This window comes from Toxorhynchites rutilus, chromosome 3 (genome assembly GCF_029784135.1).
Source record: "Toxorhynchites rutilus septentrionalis strain SRP chromosome 3, ASM2978413v1, whole genome shotgun sequence".
Lineage (NCBI taxonomy): Eukaryota > Metazoa > Arthropoda > Insecta > Diptera > Culicidae > Toxorhynchites > Toxorhynchites rutilus.
The window spans coordinates 314,065,467-314,076,007 of record NC_073746.1 but is presented as its reverse complement, the minus strand read 5'-3'; the positions used below and the strand labels follow the sequence as shown (position 1 = coordinate 314,076,007).

At 38.4% G+C, this 10,541-nt stretch overlaps 1 long non-coding RNA gene across 2 annotated transcripts; it reads right to left on the bottom strand.

Moving 5' to 3' along the window:
- Positions 1-3,901: 3,901 nt before the first annotated feature.
- On the bottom strand, positions 3,902-4,822 carry LOC129780376 (uncharacterized). 2 transcript variants are annotated; one of them, XR_008743902.1, is made up of 4 exons: positions 4,690-4,822; positions 4,522-4,632; positions 4,170-4,463; positions 3,902-4,110 (listed from the first exon to the last, which is right to left on the bottom strand). It is a non-coding gene; the product is annotated as an uncharacterized LOC129780376 (long non-coding RNA). The 2 variants fall into 2 exon arrangements; XR_008743901.1 differs by having other exon boundaries at positions 4,522-4,822.
- Positions 4,823-10,541: the final 5,719 nt, after the last annotated feature.

The window sequence follows — 10,541 nt, the reverse complement described above, 5'->3', positions numbered from 1 at the left end:
AACATTGATTCTCAATACCATCTCTGTGTGAAATCAGCAATTACTTTTCGGGAAACCCAATTGACGAATTCACGCAAAGCTGAATCAGCTCATGCGACATCTACATTAGAGCTCAGAACCACAAAAGTGAGGGTGTATGTTTATTTTACGTACTGAAAAGCAAGATTCGGTGGTGATTATTCATTTTATTTTAATTTAGGTTCATTTCAGTCATTGAATGTCGTCAGTATATGGTAAGAAAGTTAAGGCATTTGTATATTTACGATGGTTTCAACACGCGATTTGACCAAAGTCATAGATAATCTTCGAAAATTTTAAGTTTGATAATGCATACCGGTTATTGATACTATGGATAACTGCGATGAAATCGATATCATATCAAATTGGCTGATATCATTGGTTATGTAGGGACCGATACGAGAAGGATTTGCAGTATTTTTAGCGCAAAACATCCTATTCATCGTTTACTTAGTTGAAAAAAATTAAAGTTACAATCCCTCGTAATACACATAGCACATTGTAAAATGATGATTTTCTAACCTTTTCAGCGTGGAAAGAATACATGAAACCGGGAAATTTGAAGATAAATTCTTATTTTTCTAGAAAATTTGAACGAATTTCATACCAAAAAAACAACATTTACTCGCTGCGCCATCTGGTTGTAAATCCAATTTCGTCTATATGAATGACTAAAAATTCGAATTCGTCACATTTTTCGATTATAATGTTAATTTCAAGCTAATTTTCAAGTCGATATCTTTCATGAGCCCGAACCGTATTTGCCACGGCTGGCTTTGTATTGTGGCAAAATGCACCTTCAATTTTGAAATTTCACTCCGAATTTATTACTTGCAGCACGCACATAAAACCAGAACAATTTCATAGCTAAAGAAAAGCATAATAGTAAACCAGAAATGAGAAACAGCCATTAAAAAGTAACGTTAGCTTTTCACTACCCATCAATGGTTTTGCAAAACGACCATATTGGCTGGCAAATTATGCATCACTCACAGACACACACGCCGCAACCGAAATAGTTATATGTGAATTTCGAAAGACGACAAATTTTCTGAAACTCCTCCGACCGACTGCAACCGGCTCTAACCTACAAATTGCTGACTCGCATCGGACCAGCGAGCATATGCCGTATCTGTTGTTGCGCACATAAACGTGAGTGGTTTCGATCTTACCACCGTCTTGAGATCGTGAAAATTTTAACAGCAAACAAAATACACGCTTGTCTTTAAGTCGAACCACGATTCGAACAAATAATAGCGGTTATATTAAACCACTAATTTACTGTGTGCAAAAATTAATTGTACGCAAACGCAAATTACTCCCTTCAAACACGTCTGGCACAAGGCCTACTACGCGCGCGCTACGGGGGATACTTGTAATGCGTTTCAAATACCGAATTGTAGTTTAGCTTTCCGCCTTTTTCACGGTTGTGAATGCGTTTCGAGCTTTGCGCTTGGATCAAGCGCATGCGAAACACAGCGTCACGCAAATGCACCCGGTTCGTTTCGCAATCAAACACTCGTCGGGTGCACTTGAACGGATTCGCAATGAACATTCGCATTTGGTGGTGTTAACTAGTCGGTTGAAACGCTCAAGATATCGCCCTTTCACCCATCACTCCAATTTCTCTGGCTGTGTGAAATGTGCAAACAACCGGTAATTTTGTGCCGCCTGTGACAATTACCAGAAACACTTTGATAGTGTCATAAAACGCATCGTAAAAATGTGCCGTCCAGCAGCTGTCACAAGGGCGCGTAAAGCATGTCAAACCATAACAACCACTTACACCAATATGCGCATGCCGCGCTGGACGCGCACGTAGTGCGTTACCCACGGCACCATGACATCCTGACATCCGGCGAGCGTAACATTAGGTAACCTCACTCGCTCTTCAGTGCGCTGCGTCTCGTAATGAAGACACCATAATATAGCAAAATGCGCGAGCTTTTTTTCATACTAATTAGCGCGACGAAAATATTACGGAGAAATTAATGCAGGCCACTTGGACGGTTCGGTGAAAGCGGATGCCGCACCTTGAGACTAACCTATGAGAATAATTTGACGTCAAAAATTGCTGTCCAGCATCCCCCCCGTGATCGAATCAACCCGTGTGGATGGACGAACAGACGGATGAATGAAGAGTCAAAGCAAGTCATGGTCACACGGAACATTAACAACAGAGTAATGTATAGACGCAAGGTCTGCTCGATCTCGTGCAGAAAATAAAAGTTGAAGGCTGCTGGTGGGTATCGAAAAAAATTGCTTGAAAGATTTGGCACGCGCATGATGCTGCAGGTTCCATTGAACGGTGCGATTCTGGATGCACATTATCCGATGTGAAACTGGTTACTCACCATACACTCTTCCCAACTTCAATAAGTCAAACATCAATATCTTGTAATAAGAGTTTTGTGTCAATGTTTTGATAAATTATTTAGTACTTCATGTAACAATTATTTAACACCACATCAGTTCGAAAGAATCATACAAGGTCATGACATGATTATGTTTACACCAAGATGCTAAACTATAGGTGTTTCGTTCTTGACACTTTCATGACAATACCTGAGACGAGTAGCGAGACGTAGCTTTCTGAATTATTTACTTTTTGTTTGGTTGTGTGGTTATGGTTTCATATCAACTCGCTGAGGAAAACAACTGAAGGAAGAAATAAACAAATATATATTCGTGAAAAATAGTGTACTATAGCTGCAATAAGGTATTTATATTATATATTATAACCGCTCCATGTAATGTAATTAAACATACACATACTCTTTACAGATACACAGGTCGGAGGCCACTGATCATTCAACAAGAGCCAAAGGTTGTACCGCTCATGGCAACTCTACACGAGCTGAAGATTGTACCGTCCAGTGACCATTCTACCCTGGATTCCTCGAGTCAAGAGAGACGCACCACGATTGATATGAGGTACAGACTAGGGGGGCGTCGCTGATCAATGGTCAGTTATACTCCAATAGGAAGTATCCCGTGTCGGCCACACATACATAGTACTGGAGACTGCAACATCCCAATTATGAGATCTTTGTAATACTAACCTCGAGCCAACCGCGAGTAATCGGTTACATATTACTAACATAGTTGTAAGACAAAAATTGTTAAAATATTGGACTCCCGGCCCCGTCAAGCTACGTGCCTTAATAAAATATATATTTTGGTAAAAAAATTATATATTATTCAATATTTTTGGGGGACAGTGAGGATTTGATTAGCTTGTGAGTGTGATAAAAGTGCTATAAGTCTAAGAAATCTGTTGTCCAACTCCTCCACAGATAATCGTTCATCGGTTCTCTATCATGCCAAAATTATATTGTGAATATTTTATTTACTTCAGATGCCGTATTATTGTGCAGTAAAAGGATGTGGAAACAAGGTTCTCATAACGAAAAATAACCCGGACATTGTTTACCACACTTTTCTCCGAGATGGAGATAAAAATCAAAAATCAAATCATATGCTCACGTCATTTCCATAGAAGCAGTTACGATGACCGACATCAAATGCGCCATGAACTTAATGGTACGAGGAAATATAGGATGTTGAATTCCAAAGTTAAACATTTTTTCTGCCTTATATGTATCAGCCATTCCATGTCTAACCGATATAGTGGTTCTCCGATTTTCGTGGAAAGTGGTAGATTGTAGACTTTATTGTAAAATATTAGACCCGTCTTTTCTTGTTTTTTTTTTATTAGGGCTGTGTGGTATACGTTGCAAATCGTGAATATTGTCACCGGATGAAGGGCATTGTAGTGATGTAGAACGTTGAACTTTTGACTAGTCTGAAATCGATCCACCGCCGCAACAATAAGAAATTTCTCACCGTGCAATTTTTCGAAATGACTAGTATACTCATCGGCAGTGCGGAAATACTCTCGGCATACAAAGCAGCAGCGCAAAGAGGGGTCCAAATTGTGTTTCAGCATACGTTCCACCGTAGTCACATAACGAATTTCCGATAGAAGTCGATTCGCCGCTACCATCTCTTTAATTTCCTTCAAAACTATGTCGTTTTGTAAAATTGCATCCAGCATACGCAGGAATTTGTTTTGCTTTTTGGAAGTCAACTCTGAAAAATCAACAAATATAATCATTCTTTAGCGTAATAAATATATCAAACCGACCTACCAGCGTGATTGTTCTGTTCTTGCTGCTCCAGTAGGTTTCACAACCGCTCCATGTTCAATTTAAAATGATTTGGTCGATTGCCATTGGCATGCTGTTGGATTGGCTCATTACGTGTTATCAAATTGTGGTTCATCAGCACCCAGCCCAACTCGTCCATTTTCACACGAGTGTTGCGGCGCAGTTTGATCTCTTCGAAAAGTTTTTCGCGTAGTTTCCGTTTGATGATGCCTCCGTCCTTGATCAGATTGTGCCGATAAATTCGTACCACGTAGGATTCTATTTCATGCTTTTGCCCTGGTGATAAAACAAAAAAAATAACACTCTCTTTTAAATGCTCAATAAAACCACATACGAAAAACGCTGCTTGCTTGGAAAGAAAAGCATTGATTGTGCGGCTAGAAGGTAAAATATACTCAAAACATCCTTCTGCACTGTTTTTAATTCGACCGCTGATTGTAGATATCTGAAAAAGTAGAAGCAATTATGAGAAATTGTTATACAAAAAAATCCAGAAAATTACCTGCCTACAGTGAAGCGCGAGCAGCTATTTTGCCAACGAATGCATTTGTCACCAAAAGATATGATTTGCTTTGTAAACAAATTTGTTTTTTCACGAGCAATGGCCGAACAGCAATTTTGACATTGCGGTCCACCTATAGTATAACGCCTTGGTTTACACTAAGGCGCCTATATATACCAGGTTAAACAATCCTATGAAATGCTTTTCCAGCCATATTGGAACTGCTGTCGGTATTGTTTACATACAGCTCTGGTGAAAATCTCTATCCGGTCGGAGCAGGAAAATCATCAGATCGCTGCCGTCGGTTCTCTACGAACTGCTACGACGCTTATTCGAACGATGCCTACTGTGTTCGGCTTTCGCGAATTTATGTGAAAAAGAAGGGATGATTTTGTAGAATTTCATTCTCATCCAGTTCATCCACTACTCTCGCATGTGAAAATGCAAAAATGGCGTATCCGAGCAATAACAAAACAAACAACCCCCACTCTACAAACCTCAATCCCCTTCTTATTGAAGTGATGATGTTGCTTCACATGTTATACATTTATATAAGCACCTTCATTTACACTAGGATTGGACAATCTTTAGAAAAAAGGTCGATCTTGACGGATCGATTTACTGAACGGCGTAGAGATCGATTCACTGATTAAATCGGTACCAAAAAATCGATCTTTGAAAAATCGAATGCCTTTTTTCTCAATTTATTTACTTCATCTAAATAAGTGTTGTCTTTTCTTGAAACATGGAATAAACTGTTCAAACATCAAAGGCATTTTATTTTGATTCTCAGCATTAAGGTGAAAAACAACTTTGTAATAATCCCAGTTCTAGAAAAGAATGCTACAGCTGAACCTGATGTCACCATCCAATTTCGTCATAATTTCAGCTGTCAACCTAGTGCATGTGATGTTGTAAATATAACTTAGGACCACTTGTTGACGTAGGACTACGTCTTTCATTTCTGTACCGGGGTGTAAGTTCAAAGTTTCGAAAACGAGAGAGTGACGCTGAAATGCAAGTTTTTGAACGATAATATCTCTTTACTGGCTGAATGGAGTGGTATAGTAATCACTTCATTCGAAAGATAAAATGTCAACGAATTATAAGTTTGTCACTTATTGGTCCAAAAAATCGTTTCAATAGCTTAAAAATTACTTTGGAATCAAGCTATTGAAATCATAACAATCTAGCTCATTGATGATGATTGGTGATCGCAATGTGTTCCGGAACACGGACGCAAAATCTAGGCACCTGGAGAAACCGTCATAACGAATACTAGCATGCTGTGGTTTCTTTTGCTTGCTTGCATTAGTGTCTTGACATTTCCGCTTGATGGCTTGCAGACACATGCAAGGCGTGAGTACTTTTACTCGCATCAGTTTCTGTTTTGCTTTCGCATGGAACAGTCATGAAAAATTGTTTGCGTGTGAATGCGTCCGAGCGAAAGAATATTCGCACCCATTTACGCATTCGACTTGGTGTTTCCGTGATGCAATCCAAAAGCATCAGTTTATGTTCTGCTTCCGCATGGAAGTTCCATGGAACAGACATGAAAAATTGCCACATCACGAAAAAACGAAAGGAATTTTATGCAAAGTTATAGACTTTATTTCGTTCTCACCGTGAAGTGACGCCCTCAGTTTTTATTCTGCGCATGGAGTGGTCATGAAAAATCTCGTGTTATTCTCACAAACAAAAATAAAACAAAAATAAATCATGTATCAAACATCTTCAGTTGCTTTTACAAGGCCACTCGAATTCCATCGGGTTCGTTTCGGGGCCACCAACAAGTTCGAAAGAGTTGAATTTTATGTTAATGACAATTCGATACTTATACTCATTCACACACACTAACAAGAAAAACTTTCAGTCATCTTTCAAAATATTCATTCATTCATTCATTAAGAATTAATTCAGATGAAATTTCAAATAAATGATTACCGAGCCAACGATAGTCCTACGTCTACCTTGCGGTTATATCACAGATGTAACCCACTTTTTGTTTTTTGTAATGACCAAACTTACAAAACTGCTTCTCCTAAACCTACGATCTCTAAATTGACAACCTTGAAAGCAGGGCTATGCATAGTCATAGTCAACTGACTATCTGACTAACTATATCCGTATTCAGTTAGTAATGACTTTTGGCTTCTTCACGCAGTTTCTCCACCAAAACGACTGAACAGTCAGTCGGACGTTTAGTCGCTATCTCCCTCTACCGACTCGACTATATCATTTCATTCTTCCCAGTCAATTTGTTCTCATTGCATTTTGAAGTGACTTCCCCCAAAACGAATTCGTTCCTCTCTTTCTCTCTCCCATATACTTGTGCATGCATCGATGTTTAAGTTCAACGTGGTTGAATAGCTAGAGTTTTTTGTATCGTACACGAAAATTATTCACACATATAAAATAGCGTGCAATTAAAAATAGCGCTATTTTGCACGCTATTTACTAATATTAACGCAAGGACCTTTATAGCATACTTAATAACTGTCTACGTTCGTTGGTTTGAGTTTACGATGAATAGACAATAAAACGTCTATTGATGGGGTAACTACTTTTTTGCATTAGAAATCAAGTTTTCATTCCTCTTTATATGGACGTAAAATAAGATTGCGTACGCGGGTATAAAATTGGCGTCAGGGGGAAATGGAAGTTTGGATTGAAGTCAGTTGAATGAAGAGGCAGATTTGTATTCATTAGTAGCGTCAGTCAAAATAACCACTGACTGAACTAGTTTATCAGTCATCCTCGCTAGTCAACGCTAGTCAAATCATTTTCAAGTCAAGTCACTTTTTGTTGTGGGCGACTGCCGAAGCAGTTCTAGTCGAAGCGAAGCTACTGAGAGTAGAGTCGGTCTTCATTTTTCACCTTCGAAAATTTCGGGCCCTGCTTGAAAGGAAATTAGGAAACACTATTATCTGCTCGCTAGCTAGTGCGAGACTTGACTGAAGCCAATACGGTGGAACCTCGATTATCCACGAAAACAACTTCCATAGTTATTGTATAGGCCTTCTCGAAAATTTCCAGTGAGTTGTAGGCTCTTGTTCATTTGTCATGGCTTTTACATAATCTGAACACTGTGGTACACGTCCTTACAGATGGACGGTTTAATGATTTCTGATAAAACATAGTTTTAATGCTGAAATATATGTATATTTTTTTGCGTTTGCACTCACTTTTTAGTCCTTTATTGCGTTATCCCCGATTGGCCTCGTTTTCTTATGTTTCTTATTTGCCTTGGACAGAATAATATGCGCGGTGAATAGCTATGGTTTTTTCACAGCGTTATTGATATATTCAAATTGTATTTCGCTGTTACACTAGTCGCTACTTTTGGTAAAATTTAAGGAGCACAAATATTAATTATTAATTAAATATTTAATTATAATTATTTGTTTAAAAACATATACAGGGAAACTTCGATATAACGTACCCTCGTTAGAACGTACCCTCGATATAACGTCACTCGATATAACATACATTTTACCTCGATATAACGTACACATTTCCAAAGTGTAAAGGAAAAAATTTCTAAATGAATCAAGCTTTTTAACAGTACGAAGGGAAACATCATGAGAAAGGCTGGGTTCGTCTTCTGATTGAAGCTTTTCATTAACTGTACTAAAATAGCAACACAATAATGTATTATAGACTACGTTTGTGAGTACTTTATTATGCTTCGATATAACGTATAATTCGATACAACGTACAATTTTGAAAGTGAAATGTACTTTATATCGAAGTTTACCTGTATAATTGTTCTTAAATATTTTTTTTTTATCGTGAAGCGTAGAAATTTGTCAAGAAATAGAAATAGAGTTATAGGCGTTTCGTTTCTTTCATTATTTCTTACATGTTATGTTTTAAGATATTCATTCTACATCTTCAAAACGATAGTTTGTAGGCCTACAGTTTGAGGAACATCCCAGATAGTTCGATAGTGACAAAAACATTCCATGGTTCTGAAGTGATGGTTTGGGGAGGTATTTGCAAACATGGCAAACCATCACATTTCTATTGAGAATGGTGTTAAAATTAACACATTATATTTGAAAATGGATGTTTTGCGGAATGTCGTAAAGCCAAGCATGGAAAGATTGTACTTGAATGATCTATACGTGTTTCAATAGCACAGAGCGCCTTCTTGTGTTGAGAAAATTTGACCGACATTTAGGCCAAATAAGAATGGTTTGGATTGCTTTGTATGGTCATACATACTGTCAGAGGTAAAGGAGCAAAAGGTGTTTACTTCGGCTCAGTTCAAGGCCGTGTTCCTATGGATTTGGGATGAAATGGAAATGGTCTGTGCTGCCTTCGATGGGTTTGAAAAACGTTTGTAGCTGGCCAAAAAGCTTAAAGGCGGTGTTATTCCGTAACTTATAATCTCATGTATGAGGCCGTGATCGTCTTTTCAAAAAAGAATTCACTCACTTAAAACTGAACATACTTGCTTATTGTCTGAAGATAAAATAATAACTGGTTACATGTGATTGAAGGTCTTTTAACTACTAATAATTGTTGACTAAGTAATTTCGAATTATGTTGCGTGGCTCATGCTCATTGGTTCGATGTTCGTCACCTGATGTGGCGTAAACTGTTGACATTGCACTTTGGGTGCACTAAATTAATGAGTCTGCATCCTGATGCGTCGTAACTATATGCAGTAAATAATCAACAAAATATTTCTTTTCATTCAAAAAAATAACCAATAAAATCTGAATATCTTATGTAAAATTTTCGAAGTTTGAATTTGTAGAGAGAATATTGGACACGGTGTTTTATTTTCACCATCAATGTATGACACCTGAGTCAACACACTGCAATTCGGCTAACCACAAATTATCAATATAATTTATACTGTATCATTATGACGGGAGGTTCTAGAATTGTACAGACCAGCTTAGGCAATAAACTTCAGTTCGCATAACGAATTGAACGACAACCGAAGTTCAATAAATCAACAAACCGAACGGATTGAATGATTGAACTTACCGGTCATTGTGAATCTGGTAGCCATGGGCAAGACAAACCAAGTTCAACATATCATTTTCCGCTTCACTTGATTTCGTCCAAATACCCGATGAGGCATAAAAGCCTGATTATCACAAATTTTCAATCATTTCCGATGACTGATAAATATGCAACTACGACAAAAGTTCTTTATATGAACAAACAAAATGCGTTTTAAAATTATGAACACAACCCATATTTTGTTACACTTTTTGTTCATTTTTCGGGACTCTACACAAAGACATTTTTGACAGTCCTCTCCCATCACGCTGACGAGCAAACAGTCAGCATTACAATGCGAGAACGTCAAAGTAGGCTTCGGAACAGTTATCGCGGTCGGTCACCAGTGCCATTCACATCACCTACTTGGAACCGATTGTGCAAATGGAACCAAACCGTTCTTTTTCCGAGCTCATTTCTCAAACGGAACGCGTAAATCACACCGCGTTCCAGTTAGCAGCAGCAGCAGCAGCAACAGTGACGGTGTACGCCCGGAGGGTCGGAAAATCGACCGGTGGTAAACAAACAACCCCCCGCGGATCCCAAATGGTGTGATGAAATCATGCCACCCAGCTTAATGATGTCTCCGATCATCAGAGCTCTAATGAAATTGCTGGAGGCTTCTGGGACGTGACGCATGCATGCACGCAATGGCGTCATTTGAAAATGCCACGCGTTAATGAGGCGAAGTAATATGGTTCTCTGTTAATCGATCAAGGTATGATGTACGATAAGATGCTTGGTTTGCATCGTACACTTTGCAGCTCGTAATTATATATTAGTTCTGGGAGGAATCTTTTAGTCTTTCCAATTGGTGCTCACCTGATTTTAAG